This window comes from Carcharhinus amblyrhynchos, chromosome 6, assembly GCF_965287045.1.
Source record: "Carcharhinus amblyrhynchos chromosome 6, sCarAmb.v2.hapA, whole genome shotgun sequence".
Lineage (NCBI taxonomy): Eukaryota > Metazoa > Chordata > Chondrichthyes > Carcharhiniformes > Carcharhinidae > Carcharhinus > Carcharhinus amblyrhynchos.
In genome coordinates this window covers 61,210,378-61,227,455 of record NC_137329.1, presented here as the reverse complement: position 1 = coordinate 61,227,455, position 17,078 = coordinate 61,210,378, and the positions used below count along the sequence as shown (strand labels likewise).

At 49.3% G+C, this 17,078-nt stretch overlaps 1 protein-coding gene across 1 annotated transcript in view; it reads right to left on the bottom strand.

Moving 5' to 3' along the window:
- The window catches only part of LOC145344339 (astacin-like metalloendopeptidase), a 228,578-nt gene that overhangs the window by 29,553 nt on the left and 181,947 nt on the right, over positions 1 to 17,078 (bottom strand). The gene's annotated exons all lie outside the window — the stretch shown is intronic.

Sequence of the window (17,078 nt, the reverse complement as noted above, 5' to 3'; positions counted from 1 at the left end):
AGGCAACATCCTTGTAAATCTCCTCTGTACCCTTTCAATAGCTTCTACGTCTTTCCTATAGTGAGGCGACCAGAACTGCGCACAGTACTCCAAATGAGGCCTGACAAGGGTCTTATAAAGTTGCAGCATTACCTCCCGACTCCGAAACTCAATCCCTCGATTAATGAAGGCCAGTACACCATACGTCTTCTTGACCACCTCTTCCACCTGCGAGGCCGATTTAAGAGTCCTGTGGACCCGGACCCCAAGATCCTTCTGCTGTTCAACACTACTAAGACTCCTGCCCTTGATAGTGTACTCGTTCATCCCGTTGGTTCTGCCAAAATGGACGACTACGCATTTATCCGCATTGAAGTCCATCTGCCACTTCTCCGCCCAGTCCTGCATCCTATTTATGTCCTGCTGCAACTTTTGACTCCTTCCAGACCATCCACAACACCACCGACCTTCGTGTCATCAGCGAACTTACTTACCCATCCCTCCACTTCCTCATCCAGGTCATTTATGAAAATGACAAACAGCAAGGGGCCTAGAACAGATCCCTGGGGCACTCCACTGGTGACTGACCTCCATTCAGAAAAAGACCCATCCACAACCACTCTCTGCCTTCTGCAGGCAAGCCAGTTCTGGATCCACAAGGCCAAAGGCCCTTGGATCCCATGCCGTCTCACCTTCTCAAGAAGTCTTGCATGGGGGACCTTATCAAACGCCTTGCTGAAGTCCATGTACACCACGTCCACGGCACTTCCTTCGTCAATGTGTTCAGTCACATTATCGAAGAACTCAACTAGGCTCGTAAGGCACGACCTGCCCTTGACAAATCCATGCTGACTATTCCTGATCATGTCAAACCTCTCCAAATGCTCGTAAATCTTGTCCCTCAGAAGCCTCTCCATCAGCTTACCAACCACTGAGGTCAGACTCACCGGTCGGTAACACAAGGGTGATGTTTTACTGTAATGTAATGCCGGTGTATCAAACTCAATTTACATTTTGGATGAGATTTGACATCATGGCACTTGGCAATGTAGGACTACATGCATCAAATATTATTTGAGTACACTGGGGTCAGAACAGATTTGCATTTCATTGTTATTGGGCATAAGATGGTCTGTCATCTAATTGCTGCTATATTTGGTTAATTCATTTTTTGCCAGACTGTGTTTGCCCCAAAACCAGCATTGTATCAATTAAAACCTGTACAGATAAATCTTGCTTAATGACCATTCTGTGAAAGGTATGGAAACAAGGAAACTAGTTTGCTCCCTGGACCTCAACGCCTGATTCGCGTTACTGAAATGCCAGTTCATGCTCAAATGTGGCAAGACCTGGACAGTCGCAAAGGTTAGTGGTTTCTATGCTCAATCAAGATAGACATAGCTAGTGACAAGACATGCAAACCTTATGAGAAAAGCCTGGACATGTTTCCCAGTGATATAAATCCAGTAAGTGATTGATTCCTCCCCCCCATCAACTGTGGGTTGTTTTTCCCATTTTCGAATCATCAGAAGCTTAATTGTTCATATATTTGCATCTCATTATCATGGCCAAATGCCACAATCATCCTTGTCCCCACCAATATCAATTTAAATCATGTCGTTATGACTTTAGAATGGCACAATTTACTACTACTTTTAAAATTTGTGCACATGCTGACCTGAACTTCGAGGTGAACTTGAAAGTGAGTGCACACAGCATGGCTTAGTGCTTATGAGGGTCACAATGCTAGGAAGCGGTAGGGATGACATAGGCAAATCTCCACAGCAGCTTCTTCATGGCTAGCTTGTGATGCTTGGCACAGGCAACACTGAGAAAAAGCAGAGCAGAAAACCTCGTGGCAGAAGTGCCAGAGAGAAGGGGAGGAAGAGAACCTCAGGACAAGGGCAGCAGTGCTGGAGAGAAGGGAGGGGAGGGAACCTTGGGGAAAGGGTAGCAACGTCAGGGTGGAGGAGGGGAAAGGAAGCCTGGAGCATGAGCAGCAGTACCAGAGTGAAAGGAGGGGAGGAAACTTCATGGCATGGGCAGCAGTGCCAAGAGAAGGAAGGAGAGGGAATCTTGGGACACAGGGAACAGCAGTGCCAGAGAAAAGGGAAGGAAGGATTCCCCGAGGCTCAGACAACAGTGTGGTGGGGGCGCAGGCGTCATGGCAGACTGAAGGTTTATTAAAACAAATGGTGGGAAGGTAGCAGTAGGGAGTGGAAGAGGAAGTGAATGAAGCAAATAGATAAGTAAGGACATGTCAAAGATGAATGCTGCTTTGCAACTGAGACCGTTCAGCTTGAAGCTTAGTTGACATGCTTGGAGTCAAGCTGGTCACAAAATTATGCCCACTCAAGCAACGGTCATATCCCAAATTCCAATGATTGCTTATTGACATCTACCTTTGCATATAAACTTCCAAATCCAATGAGTGCTGTGGTGTTGCACAACAATTGGACAATGGGGCAAGCTTCGGGATCTAATTCGAAAGGTAACCATGGAGAACAGTGACTGAGGGTTGTGCTTCTCATTCCTTACTTTATGTTTAAGTAAACATTGACAATTCCCCCTCATGGTCCAATTAAAGTACAGGGCCTTGGAGAACAGTTTAGAAGAATGCATGTGCCTGAAATGAGAACTGAGGATGCATTGGAGTGGCCAAAGCTGCTGCCACTTGATCATGTGGTGTGGGGTGGTGATGGAAGAGGGCTTTGGTCAACCATCATGCACACTAAACACTGGGTATCCATATAGTGGACACAGGTGAGGTCCCAGAGGACTGGAGGATACCATTGTTTAAAAACGGTAGTAGGGATAACCCTGGTAATTATAGGCCGGGAAGTTTGACGTAAGTGGTAGGGAAGTTGTTGGAGAGGATTCTTAGGGATAGGATGAATGCGCATTTAGAGCGTTGCGATCTGGTTAGGGACACGCAGCATGGCTTTGTTAAGGGGAAGTCTTGCCTTACGAATCTGGTAGAATTTTTTGAGGCGGTAACAAAAATGGTTGACGAAGGTCGAGCCGTTGATGTCTATATCGATTTCAGTAAGGCGTTTGACAAAGTCCCTCATGGTAGGTTGGTTGAAAAGGTTAAGACTCATGGAATACAAGGACAGGTATCTAGATGGATTGATAACTGGCTTGGTAATAGGAGTCAGAGAGTAGTAGTGGAAGGGTCTTTTTCTAGCTGGAGGTCTGTCACTAGTGGTGTGCCTCAGGGCTCAGTACTGGGACCTCTTCTATTTGTAATATATATAAATGACATGGAAGAGGGAGTACGTGGTGTGATCAGCAAGTTTGTAGATGACACTAAGATGGCTGGACTGGCAGACAGTGAGAAGGAGTGTCAGGCAACACAGCAGGATATAGATAGGCTGGTATATTGGGCAGATAAATGGCAGATGGAATATAATCCTGATAAATGTGAGGTGATGCATTTCGGGAGAAATAATGTAGGGGGGAGTTATATGATAAAGGGTAGACCTATAAAAAGCATAGAAATGCAGAGGGACCTGGGGGTGCAAGTGCACAAGTCTTTGAAGGTGGCAGTACAAGTGGAGAAGGTTGTGAAGGAAGCTTGTGGTATGTTAGCCTTTATAGGAAGGGGTATAGAGTACAAGAGCTGGATACAGTTGTATAGAACGTTGGTTAGACCGCATTTGGAGTACTGTGTCCAGTTCAGGTCGCCTTACTACCGGAAAGATATGGAGACCCTGAAGAGGAGGTTTACCAGGATGCTACCTGGTATGGAAGGACTGGGTTATGAGGAAAGATTGGGCAAATTGGGGCTGATTTCCCTAGAAAAACGGAGACTGAGGGGAGATCTAATAGCGGTATATAAGATTCTGAAGGGTATAGATAGAATAAACAGTGGTAAGCTTTTTCCTAGATTGGAAACGCACATTACGAGGGGCCACGGGCTTAGGGTGAGGGGGGTGAGGTATAATTCGGATGTTAGAGGGAGGTTTTTCACACAGAGGGTAGTAGGGATATGGAATGCTCTGCCAAGCAAAGTGGTGGAGGCAGGCACACTGGAGTTGTTTAAAAGTTACTTAGATAGGCACATGAGCAGGATGGAAATGGAGGGATATAGGCGACTGTTTTAAATAAGGTTCAGGAGCCTTGAGACGTCCCTGGGAATCAATTGATTCCTATGGACCTTCCAACACATTTTCTGGCTCACTTGTTTTAGTTTTGAGCTTCTGGCGATTCCCTCGAATGTTTTTATAAGGATGTGCATGTTATTGATGTTTTTCTCTTTTAATCCACAGGTGCTTCGGTCCGCCTTGTTGTCCAATAAGGGGCATACACGCGATGGGTCGTACGAGGGCTGCTCTTGGATGTTTTGAGAGTAGCCTAGTACTTCACGTCATTAGTGTATGCTTAAACTGGACCATCTGACGGGCAACACGACAGCTCAGTGACTATCACTGTTTTGTTGTGCAGACACATGGATTTGGACCAGTGTCTGTGGGAGCTTGCGCATTCTCCCTGTGCTTGCGTGGGTTTTCTCCGAGTGCTCCGGTTTCTTCCCACACCCCAAAGATGTGCTCTTAGGCTGATTGGTGTAACAAATTGTCCCTAAATTAGTCTTCCCTCAATGTGGAATGCCATAAGCATAGACAATAGTCATGGGGACTCATAATGTTAAAATGGAGGTGCAGGCTCGTTGGGCCAAAGGGCCTGTTTCCTGTGCTGTGTTGTTCTTTGTTCTTTGTTCCATGTCTCTGACATGCATAAAAGGAGTTGCAGGTGATGACATGAAAAAGTGTGGCCCTTAGCAGACAATTGGTGACTACCAGATCTTACTTAGCCAGAAGAAGTCAAGAAGATGCAACCTGGTGCTCTCATTATCTGTCTCATTGCTTAGAAGACATAAAAGTATGCAACAGCAGCACTTGGTTCACCAAAGGAAGGAGCAGAACTCTCAAGACCAAAATAGGCAGGGCCTCCTCCAAGTGCAGACGATGAACCTCAGAGAGTTGTTGTTTATAGGTGTATCAATTCACCCAGGCTCTATAGAAGGCATAGATGCAACATGCAGATGAGTAACAACCAATCTCACCAATGACTGTGCATGCCTAGGGAACTGGTCATGTACATGTGCTACCTTCTGCAGGATTTGGAGCCATGGGGACTTGGATGGCATCCAGTGTCAGTTGCAGTGAAAATACCCACATTGCACAATTTGTATGGTAGCGGCTTCTCCCAAGGCTCCACTAGGGATCTGTGTGGGATTCTGTAAGCCCCTACCCACAAGTGTATCCAGGCTGTCACGGATGCCATTTTTGCCAATACTCACAATTTTGTCAGCTTGGCAAGCCTGAAAGCAAGAGCACTGGAATTTGCAGTGGTATCCAGGTTTCCACAAGTATCAGGTGCCATTGTCTGGCTCACTTGGCACTTAAATCTTCCTGGCAACAAGCAAGTGAACTGTAAAGGCTTTCACAGTCAATATCCAGCTGGCCTGCAATATAATAACTGATCATGCAGATTTGTGCAAGAAATCTGCAGAGTGCCCACAACTTGCACGTCCTCAGCAGATTTCAGATTCCTGATAGCTTCCAGGAACAACAAAGGCTACAGGGTTGGCTCTTTGAGTATAAGAGCTACCCACAAAGAGCATGGTTAATGATACCCATAGGGCGGCCTCAGAGTCCTGCTGGGCGATGTAAAATGAAGCTCATGCTGCAACCTGAAGTTTGCTGCAGCGTATTACTGGCATCCTGAAAATGAGGTTCAGGTGCCTCTAAGGTACTAAGAACAGACACAGAGCATCAATGAACCCAGGAACACTTTGGTATGAGATTCTTGTAGCAAAAACTAGCACACTGAGGTGCAGGCATTATTGATCGGGAGAGTGACTTTGAAACTAGATATTCACTGTGCTCAAAATATGCTCAAGATTGGGGGGGGGATCCCAAGACTCCTTCATTTTGTGCAGAAGCTAAGGTTTCACATCTGACTGTCAAAACAAAAACAGAAAATGCTGTTTCAGATTTCCAGCATCCACAGTATTTTGTTTTTGTTTGACTGACAGACTGGGCAAAATTTTACAAGATTTTTTTAGGTGTCCAGTGAGTCTGAAAATGGGAGAGTTCCAGATCTGTTGTTTAGGCAAGGTTTCAGGCCCAATTTGTCTCTGAAATTTTGGACCAGTCACTTTCTGGCCAGAGAGTCTGTGGGTGGGGCTTAATTTGTCAGACAGCCTATAGAGGGTGGTTATTGTGTTTGTGCAGACCTCTGATGCTGCACATGTGCATTAACAGTAGCAGAGGTCTGACAAAGAGAAAGCTGTCAGGCCCCTGCTACTGCAGGCAGCCTTAAGTAGCTTCACCCCTCCCCCGCAATCGCAGGGATGTGCAGGCGAGATGCAGCTTCCACTGCCTCCCCGTCACCCAGATTATTGTGGCCTTCCTCCCTCCCCCACCAATGGTGGGCCCTCTCCCTCCCCCACTGATCACATGCAGAGCGGCAGTGGGCCCTCCTCCCCCACACACCCTACCCCCATTGGCCATTTCCCCACAGGCCCACCCCCATTGGCCCTGCCCACTTGCAGGGGCCATCCCTTCCACTGCCATCCACTGGCCCCATCCCGGATTGGCCCCACCTCTTGGCATTGCACAGCTGCCCCCCAGTGAACATTGCCTAAGTGCCAGGCTGGCACTTCCAAGGTGCCATGGTGGCATTGCCAGGCTGGAATGGCCCAAGAAGTACCCTTGCCTTGCACTAGGCCTCCTTGGGATTCCTCAATGGCCTCTGGTTCCACCGACGAGGCCAACATGACTGCTTCCTGTTCATAGGGAGCAGGTGTTTTCATCGCCGGAGAGAACTTCTCTCGACGAGACCATAAAGGCAAGCGAGCCCAGAAGATTGAGCACCAGGCTTGCTAAACACATTAAAATTAATATCTACCTAAATTTCATGAAATTAACTTGCCTCTCACTCATTTTTGGTGAAAGGCTGACCGCACTGGAAGTCCAGGTGTCGTAGAGTGGCGCTGGCCACAAAAACCTGTGCCATTTGTGTTAGCTGCCTTATGCCCGATTTTATGGCATTTTCTCACCGCAAGACCAGCATTAAGTGGCGGTAGAATCCCGCCCAGACATTGCTCCTCATAACAATGAGCCACAGACAAGGAGTTATTCTTGGGAGTATATCTACAATGGTTAACATAACAGTCAACAAGTGACATCCACGCCCATGCTGTGCAGCTACATCTTACTGATCTGTCTAACCCTGCTGCTATGCGTTGATGCATCCCCAACATCCACAGCAGAGGTGAAGGCAATCCACACTGCTGTCAGTGATGGGCTTGACAGATATCCTCTGGAAGTCGAAGGCATGGGGGGTCCTGGCCTACCTTTGGAGTCATGCTCTGTGGAAGTGCCAGTCTCCTCAGCCTGTGCAATCTAGAGCTCATGGAGTCACAGGAAGAGGGGATTTGGCTGGGCTGAACAATTCTGGAGTAACCTGGGTATATGGATACCCCCGGAGAATGCACCTATTCATCTTCCTCCCGATGGGTGCCCAATGATCCCTGGTTGTCTCCTTGAGAGGGAGGATAGCTGAAATGAGTTGGAGATGACCTGCTGTCCCCCCAGGATGTGTGAACACTAATGGAAGTCAGCAAATGTCTCAGATATGGAGTGGAGCTCCCTGCAGAAGTGCAGCTTCTCACAGTAGTGCAGAACCAATGTTCTTGGCTGAGGTGTCCAGGGTGACCACCACCCTACCAGTGTTAACCCTGGTGATTTGGCATGTCAGTGTTATCACCTCACTGAAGCTGGATGGACTCCTTTATTGTGTTCTGCAATCTGAGGAATGCACCAAAAATCCCTTCCCAATGTTCCCAAGCTTGTCTTTACAGCTTCAGCCAGTGAGACATGACTGAATCCAGAGGCTCCCCACCTAACTCGGACTGAATAGATTCTGAAAGACCTGTTGGTTAGATGAATTGGCCATGATAAATTCTCTCTGTGTAACCAAACAGGCACCAGAGTGTGGCGACTGGGAAGTTTCACAGTAACTTCACTGCAGTGTTAATGTAAGTCTACTTGTGACACTAATAAATAAATAAATAAATTCCTGGACTTCATCAAATCTTCATCAAAGTACCAGCGTCCTGAGAAGTCACTGCATTCACTTGCCATGGATCAGACAATAGGCGCTCTTTTACCATTTTCATTCTAAGTGCTGGTCGGACTTGAAACTGGGAGTTTTGGATCCTTCTTTTGGGCCCATTTTGAGCCCTCCCCATAAGCACTCTGCCTGTAAAAATATCAGTGAGTCCAATTCTCACTGTAGAAGCCCATGGGCTCATTAAACGGGCCCAAAACCTTGCAGCTCTGATCGGAGCCCCCAGTTGCACATGCACAAAAATAATGCTGCTCCCCAGCTATATCTTTCCTGGGCTGGATAATACCTACCCCTGGAACGCACAGACATTGCCCCCGCTGCTCTCCCTCAATGTGACTGATACCCTTATCAATCCACTCCCTGCCACCCAGACCGGTTGTGCCCCCCCCCACCGATAACAGACAGAGTAGCAGTGGTCCCTCCATTCCCCATTGATTGCAGGCAGAGTGGCAACAGCATCCCCCATCAATCAAAGGCAGAGTGGCAGCGGTCCCCCTCCCCTCACCAATCGCAGGCAGGATGGAAGCGCCCCAGCCCCACCCCAGACCCACCTGCACATGGTCCCCATCTCCCCCTGACTCCGATGGCTGTATGACATCTCTCTCCCCTGCTCCTAATCATCTCAGAGACACAGATTTCCCTAAACCCCCATCAGCGCACCTGCAACTGCTCACTTACCTTCTCAATGCTCACAAGCAAACTGTATTGAACTTGCTGGAATGATCTTCCAACTGCCAGTAGCTGATCTGCCCCAACCAGGGGCAGCTCTATAAAAACATCAAGGATGGACAGGCAGGTAGGCAGTGCAGGATAAAATGTCCAAGAGGCCAGCACCCAGACTCACAGAGGGCGACCTCAGCAGGTTACTGGATGCTGCAGAGGCAAGGCGGGACGCCCTTTTCTCCCCAGCGGGATGCAGACCCAGGGAGATGATGGCAAAGCGGCCTGGGAGGCAGTTGTCGCCTTGGTTATCGCCATTGCACTGGCCCCCAGAACAGGGAAGCAGTGCCGCAAAAGGTCGATGACTTTATTTGGGCAGCAAGAGTGGGTGCTTTACCCCATCTGGCATCTTCCTGCAAATCACTCCCAGATCCCCCCATCCCCAGCACCCTGCATGCTTCCAGCCTCTGATCCCCAAACACCTCCTTTCTCCCCCACCCCTGCAAAAGAGTCATGTCATCATTTATTTCATTGTTCTCTTTGTCCCCACAGAAGACTGAAATAACACCAGAGAGAGGGCAAAATCAGAGGGCAGTGAGCCAGACCTCTGGATCCTCACCCCCTTTGAAGAACAGGCGCTGGAGCTGTCCAGGGAAGGGCACATCTGGGCTGTCAGTGACAGCATGGTCAGGCTGGAGTAAAGAAGTGAGCACCTGTCAATTCTCCACTCAATTTGAGCCAATTACTAGGGGGCATGGCTTTAAGATGCTAGGGGCAAAGTATCAAGGAGATGTATGAGGCATGTTTATTTACACAGAAGGTGGTGGGTGCCCGGAACTCTCTGCCAAGGATGGTTGTGGAAGGAGATACAATTGTGACTACTGAGGGGCATCTTGACAGATACATGAATGGGATGAAAATAGGGGCAAATTGTTCCTAGAAGGGTAAGGGTTATAATTATAGATGGGCAGCATGGCCGCTGCAGGCTTGGAGGGTCAAATGACCTGTTCCTGTGATGCAATTTTTTTTGTGCTTTGTTTTATGTTCAGTGGAGAAATGTGAATCACGTTTTTTGCATCCCAGATTCTTCTCCCTCCCTTGCACTTAACCTTGCGTCTATGGTGGAAAGCCTGGGGCAGGAAATCCTCACCAAGTCACAGCAGGCCCCAGCACAATGCAAGAGGGCCGCGGCTGAGTCACTGTGGGCCACAGTGGAGTCCCAAAGGAACCTAACAGGAGAGCGCTGAGATGCAGTGGGCTACGGCAGCGGCCCTTGAGAACGTGGTTGAGTCATAGAGGGCTGTGACTGTGGGGATGCAGAGCATGGCCCAATCTCAGAGAGCACTTGTTGTGGCCATTGACAAGTGGCCCCAACTTAGGTGGCCATTGCAGAGGGCTCGACCACCATGGGTAGGACGCAGGTGGTTCTCCAGGATTGGCAGGGTTAGGTGACATTGGAGTTTCTGGAACTCACTGCAGAAGCATTGCCATCCCATGGAGTGACCCAGGGGCCCACAGGAACCCCAAGGGAGGAGAAAGGTCTCAAGCCCATGCTGGGGCGTTCCAGCCAGGAGACTATGGCCGTGGCTACACCTTTTGACTACCCCTTTCCTGACACTGGGGCATCTCAGGGTCAGCAAGATGAAGAGAGTATCATGGAAATGTCCCAGACAACTGGAAGCCAGCCAGGGCCCTCAAGGTCCAGGTCCTCCAGAGGATTCCTGCCAAGCATATAACAGGCCACGAGGCATGATAGGCAGCTGGCCCCCTCCGCTTCCAATGTACATTCTGGGGAGACACCGAGATGTAGTGGTAGGCCATGTAAGGTTAGTAAGTTGTAATTACACTAAGATGGTACGGGTGAAGGGCTGAACTAATTAGATAAATTTTTCAGCACCTTAACATTTCCTGTTTTTACATTTTTATATTAGAACATATTAGTTAGACAATTTTACTGTAATCAATAAATGTTCTTTTACCACTCACCTGTGACTAACTTGTCTCAGATTTGCCTTGAACAGGATTCCTCTTCCTTTGACGGTCACCGGAGGGATCCTTCATTTTGATGTCAATATGGAAAGCTCCTCAACAGTGTGTCATTGAGAAAATGAAGCCAGTGGTTCCTCAGAACCCACAAGCAATTCCCTCCTCTTCCCCACCACATCCACTCCAGGCCCTGTATGGGGGTTCACTGACTCCTTACTCATTACACAGACGTGGGCCCAGTGCCAGTGTGCATGCGGAGTTCAGATAGGAGTCAGGCAAGTTTGCACCAGGGTATCATCATAATTGTGCTTAGTGAGTTGTCATCTCCCTCCTGCCTGCCAAAGAAACTCGCTAACATAGCGTACCCAGGACCACCACTCTGGTGTTACAATGTTGCAAGAGATAGAAGGATTTTTGTGGGGTGATGGGGAAATGGAAGCCATGTGCACAAATATTGGCCCTAAGTAAGTGAAGCACCTGGTGATTAGGACTTCCTTAGCCGCCCTCGCATGCTTCATTCTTGCTCCAACATCCTCCTCCTCTTCCTCCTTCTGTTGGACAGCCTCCTCCCCAGTGAGCCTATTAGCCTACATGCCTTCCTCATCCTCCAAGAGGTCTCCTTTCTGTTCTGCCTGGTTGTGTAGGGTACAGCACACCACAACAATGCGGGAAGAAATCAGGGGGCTGTTTTGTAGGGCCCTGCTAGAGCAGTTCGGACACCTGAACTGCATTTTCAGGAGGCCTATGCACCTCTGGCAACGTAGGCCTCATTATGCCGGATCTCCACCTCAGCCACAGGCCTCTGCTCAGGTGTCATTAGCCAAGTCCGAAGTGGGTACCCCAGGTCACCCATGAACCATCCCTGCACTCTGGACTCCTCCTCCGGTATGTCCAAGCTGGGGTGTCTGGCGCAGATGTGCACGATGTTCATCTTGTGATCTGCACATTTAGGGAGTGGGACCTGACAAATATTCATGGATTTCTGACCAGGGCCTTGAGGGCGACGTGGGTGAAGTGTATAGCTCTTGTATATTAGGCAACCCCGCAATGGCCACAGATCCTACTGCCTGGATTCCCTGTTGGACCTAATCCAGCTGAGATTTGATATACTGGCCAGCCCAGGCATACAGGGCACCTGTGACCTCCTTGACACAGGTGTGGACAGCTGACTGGGAAATGCCACTTACATCTCCGCTGGAGGGTTGGAAGAAGCCAATGGCATAAAAGTTCAGAGTGGCTGTAGAGGGTGGTACTGCACCCATCAAGAGTGGGTGCCTCCCACTGCCCCTCCCCTCTCCCTCTCCCCCTCCCCATGCTTCACCATGTCAGGTCCTGCAACAAATTGCACAGGCATTGCACTGTCTCCATTCGGAGACAGAGCTGTCGTTGGCTCACATTTGTGCAAACAATGCTCGTGTGGAACTGCTGGGGTCTCTGCTCCATTTTTCTTCTGCGCTCCCCTCCCCCCTCTGGGTGAATGGTGGCCATTTCTGTCTCTGGTGGTTGTCTCCCTCCTGCAAATGGTAAGGCCTGGACCTCCTCTGTCTGCTATTCATCCTCCTGCTTCTCCTCAGCTCCAGCAGCAACCAAGAGAACAGGTCAATTGGTTGCATTGCAAAAGGCATACCATCAATTTGAAGCCAGGGGGGCAGGGGGGAAGGGGTGATGGACTTTGGAGAAGGAGAGAAACACCTGGAGAGGTTAAGGAACGTTGCTTAAACCTGAACCCAGCAACACACACTGGCCATACTGCCCATCCCCCTCACATGCCCCCAGAAACACACCCGCATCCCCCACCCACAGGCCCCCCCCACCAACACAGCTCCCCATTCCCCACCCATGCCCCCCTCCAGCAACACTGCCCCCTCATCCTCCCCTCAATAACAAACGTATAACTCATGCAAGTGAGCACAGACACTGCTGCTTGAAAAGTTCTCAGGCTGCAGCAGTGCAATTCGAAGGATTTCGGTCACATCCTACATCTGGATGCTCTAGGATCCAGCAGCATCCTCAAGACCCGAGGTCAGTGCTGAGACCTGAGTCCGTGCTGCAAATCAGACATTGGACACCGTGATCAGCAGCAGCACCACCCCACATACTCACAGAGCCCTCCCAACCCAAAATGGAACATGGCCACCAGGAAACGACTACCCATGAGCAACACAGAACTGTCTGATGGTAGGCACTTCACTAACCCTCACTGATGGAGCGCCAGAATTAGACTTTAATCAAGCATGTCCGTTCCAGACCAATTCTGGATTGGGCGAACGTGGTGGTAAAGGCAGATGTGCTGGTAAAATGGGGCTTGCATTGGAATACATGCAGATTTATTTAAATGATGATGCATCCATTTTGACAGATTTCCAACGCAACTATTTTTGAACCTTTTTATAGTGTGAACCCGTGCAGAAGTAAGCACAAATTGCGCTACTCACCTCACACACAACTTTACCAAATTTTTGTACCCGAAAACAGGCGCAACTCGGTGGTAAAATTCCACTCACTCAGTCTGTTGAGAATGAGGTGCCTCTAAGGTACTGAAAGCAGACACAGAGCATCAATGAATCTTGGAATGCTTAGGTACGAGATTCTTGAAACAAAAACAAATAATTGATCGAGAGAGTGACTCTGAAACCAGACATTCGCTGTGCTCCACAAGGGGCGGGGGCGGGAGCAGTGGGATGGTGAGGGGGCAGGGGCGGAAGGGTGGGTGCCCTGGACTGTAACACTTGCCTTCATTTTTTGCATGAACCAAGGTTTCAATCTAATTGACATGAAACAGAAACAGAAAATGCTGGAAAAATCAGCAGGTCTGGCAGCATCTGTGGAGGTAGAAATAGAGTTAACGCCGTGATTCTCCCAATAACGTTCTAACTGTTGAATTCATAGGAAAACTGGAATAAATCATGCTGTTTTTTTCAGTGCGACTTCAAACAAGACTCACACTCTGTGCACTGTGCTATTGTGAATATTCATTATCGTGAATATAAAAGCTCAGGGGCAGGGCCTATACACGCTGAAGAGGCTGAAATTTGTGTGACGTTTGGCAACCTGCACATGCACACATTGCTGAGAGATCAGTAAAAAAATCTCCTAGCACTGAGATCACTGCCGTCAAACTCTGACAAATATTGCTGGCCTTATTGCTGGCCTCTCTCCCCCATGCGCCCCCCCTCCCCCATGGACATCATTGGCCTCTGTCTCCATGCCCCCCACACAGCATCGCTGGCCTTTTTCCCCATGCAACCCCCCCACACAGACATCGCTGGACTCTCTCCCCATGCCCATCACACAGATATCGCTGGCTTCTGTCCCCATGCCCCTATCCCATACACACAGACATCACTGGCTCCTGTCCCCATGCCCCCACTGAGCCTCCCCCACCCATCTTCATGAACATACTGATCTCACTGGTACCTTGCACAGAAATCACGCTGTGCTGCCATGCACATCCCCTGCTTAAGAGCATTATGTCTGTTGAATGAGAAGCTTGAGCACTGCACCCCCTGGACGCAGGAGATTGTTGAATGAGAGTCAATCGGCATCTTGAGAGATGGCTGACCTTCAATTGAAACCAGGTTCCCTTCAAATTTTTACCATCTAGCCCATGACTGGCCCAAACTGACTGCACCTGCAATCCTCTAAAAAGCCAGAGCTTATATAAGCTGCAAGAATGGACACACAGCCAGTCACGCCACGAAGATGTCTGGCAAGAAACCTGCCCCCAGATTCCCCAAGGCTGACCAGACCTGCCTGCTTGATGTGGTGGAGGAGAGACGCCGGATGCTGTTTCCCAATCAGGGCCGTCACCCAAAGGGTATTGCCACAAGAGCATTGTGGAGGAGGTGGCATCAGCATTAAATGCCAGAGGCCTGACACCTTGGTCCAGGCATCAGTATAAGAAGAAACTATGACCTTTTTTGGTCATCAAAGGTGAGTTCCAGGTGAAACACAGATCTCAAAACATGCACATGGATCTCAAAACATGCTTAGAAACTTGAAGTGCATTCAACAAAGCCCCGCCCCCAACCAAGAATTGCATCTAACCTCTTACCGCCCTCCTGAGGTACACGCCCTAGCGGTGACCCTTTTCCCTGAAACAGCCAACACGAGATCTGAAATATAGGCACACATTGCACACCATGCACTTTGATATATTAATGCTTGCAATTCAACTTATGTTCCCTCAGGAGAAAACCACCCACAACCAGCAAGAGAGGACACAGACTGGTTACTGAGGTGTGGCATTGGACCGGGTGTGAGCAGCATGCTATGGAGCTAGCAGGGGGTGATTCAACAGCCTGAATGGTGACTGATGCAAGTGAGCATCAGCTTAGCCCTCTTCCGAAGTCCTCTTTGAAGCAAGTGCGATGCTGCGCAGAACACATTCCTTCCCTTCCTTCCCCTAATGTGTATTTTTTATTACAGCCCTGGATCCAGAGGAATCCAGAACTGTTGAGAGGAGTCAAACGGAGTGCTAGTGGTGGTGTCAACATAGTGTGCAAACCAGGCCAGCACTGCAAGGGTGGCATCTGCAGTGGAAATTCTGGCTTAAGGATCCGTCCTCATGGGTGACAGGATCCAGGTCATCCTGGAGACATAGTGGGCCACAACCAAAAGCGTTGCCAGCATTAAGGCACATTGCTCCATGGCCATGGGTGTCGGGGGCATGTTGGAGACACAGCCAGCCATGGCTGTGAGCCTCAACAAATTAGCCCAGTCTCAGAGGGATAATGCTGAGGGCTCCAGAGCCTGGCTTGCTCAAACAATGCTGTAGCAGAGGGACTCCAGGGCTTGACCTAGTCTCAAAGGACCAGGGCTGGGGGATCACAGACCATGGAGCAAATACATGTAGGTCTCCAGAACTGACAAAGCCAGGTGATGCCGGAGCTTCTGGAGCTCAGTCCAGTTATCCTGGCATTTCATGGAGTGTCCTCAGGGCCTCTAGGCATCCCAAGGGAGGAGGAAGGACATCCACCCAAGTGATTCTGGATGTCCCGAGAACTTCCAATTCTCCCTTTCCTCACACTGGGGCATCTCAAGACCAGCTAGATGAACAGGGACACAGAAACACTGTCATCTGCCAGTCAGCCGAGGCCCTCCAGGTCCCAGCCACCCAGGAGATGTCCACCAATGGTATCACAGGACAAGGGGGTGCGAATTACAGCAGGACACCACCACTCCAATGTGCATCCTGGGATAGCACTTAGAAGAAGCAGCAGACCTCACAAGGTAAGAAAGTTGTAGGTTGAATAAGAAGCAACAGTTATCAGGGTTCCTTTGGTCTAAATGTTAAGAACACAATAAACTTTTATTTGCACCTCACAGCTGTGACCAATGTGCTCTGATTTCCCCCACAGAGCTGAGAGCTCCCAATCCCCATCCATCAACGCGCAGGCTGTTGAGCTGTGTGAAACTCAGCCGCGTGTTACAGAATGCCTGCCCTACCTTCCGCAACATCCACTGGACCCTTTGCACTTCCTCTCCTCTGGCACCTCCCCCTCAAACTGGAACTCCAGACTGATTGCCCCACACGCTTGTATTCCCAACCTTTGCAGCTATGTGGGCCAAGACAACAGGGTACATTTGGAGAACAGGTAGGAGTCAGATTTGAGTGGCACCAGGGCACAACAGCGAATCATTATCTTCCAACTTTCAACAAAGACTCACAACCATTGCCATTGTTCCTGGGGGGCAGGGCGGTAGGATGGGAGAGGCTGGGCAAAAGTGTGAGGGGAGTGGGATGAAAGAGGGTGGGGAAGAGTCATGTGGTTTGAGAAGCCATTTCAGGGTTGAAAGGGAATGGCAGCTGCATTTGTTCCTGGGATGTGGTGGAAGTGTGTTAGAGGCAGCCCCTATACTGTACAGCAACAGTTAAGTGCAGGAGGAGGCTGGCTAGAGTGAATGTTGGACCCTTAGAGGATGAGAGGGGGGATTTAGTGGTGGGAGATGAGGAAATGGCTGAGGCCTTAAATAAGTTTTTTGCCTCGGTCTTCACGGAGGAGGACGCGAATAGTTTGCCAGATATTAGAGTTAGAAGGATGGTAGGAGTTGAGGGCCTGAATGCGATTACTGTCACTAGAGAGGTAGTGCTTGATCGACTAGAGGGACTGATGGTGGACAAGTCCCCAGGACCGGATGGAATGCATCCCAGGGTTCTGAAGGAAATGGCAGAGGTGATAGTAGACACCTCAGTGATTATTTACCAAACTTTGTTGGATTCCGGGGAAGTGCCGGAAGATTGGAAAACAGCTAATGTTACGCCGCTGTTTAAAAAAGGTAGCAGGCAAAAGACAGGTAATTATAGGCCGGTT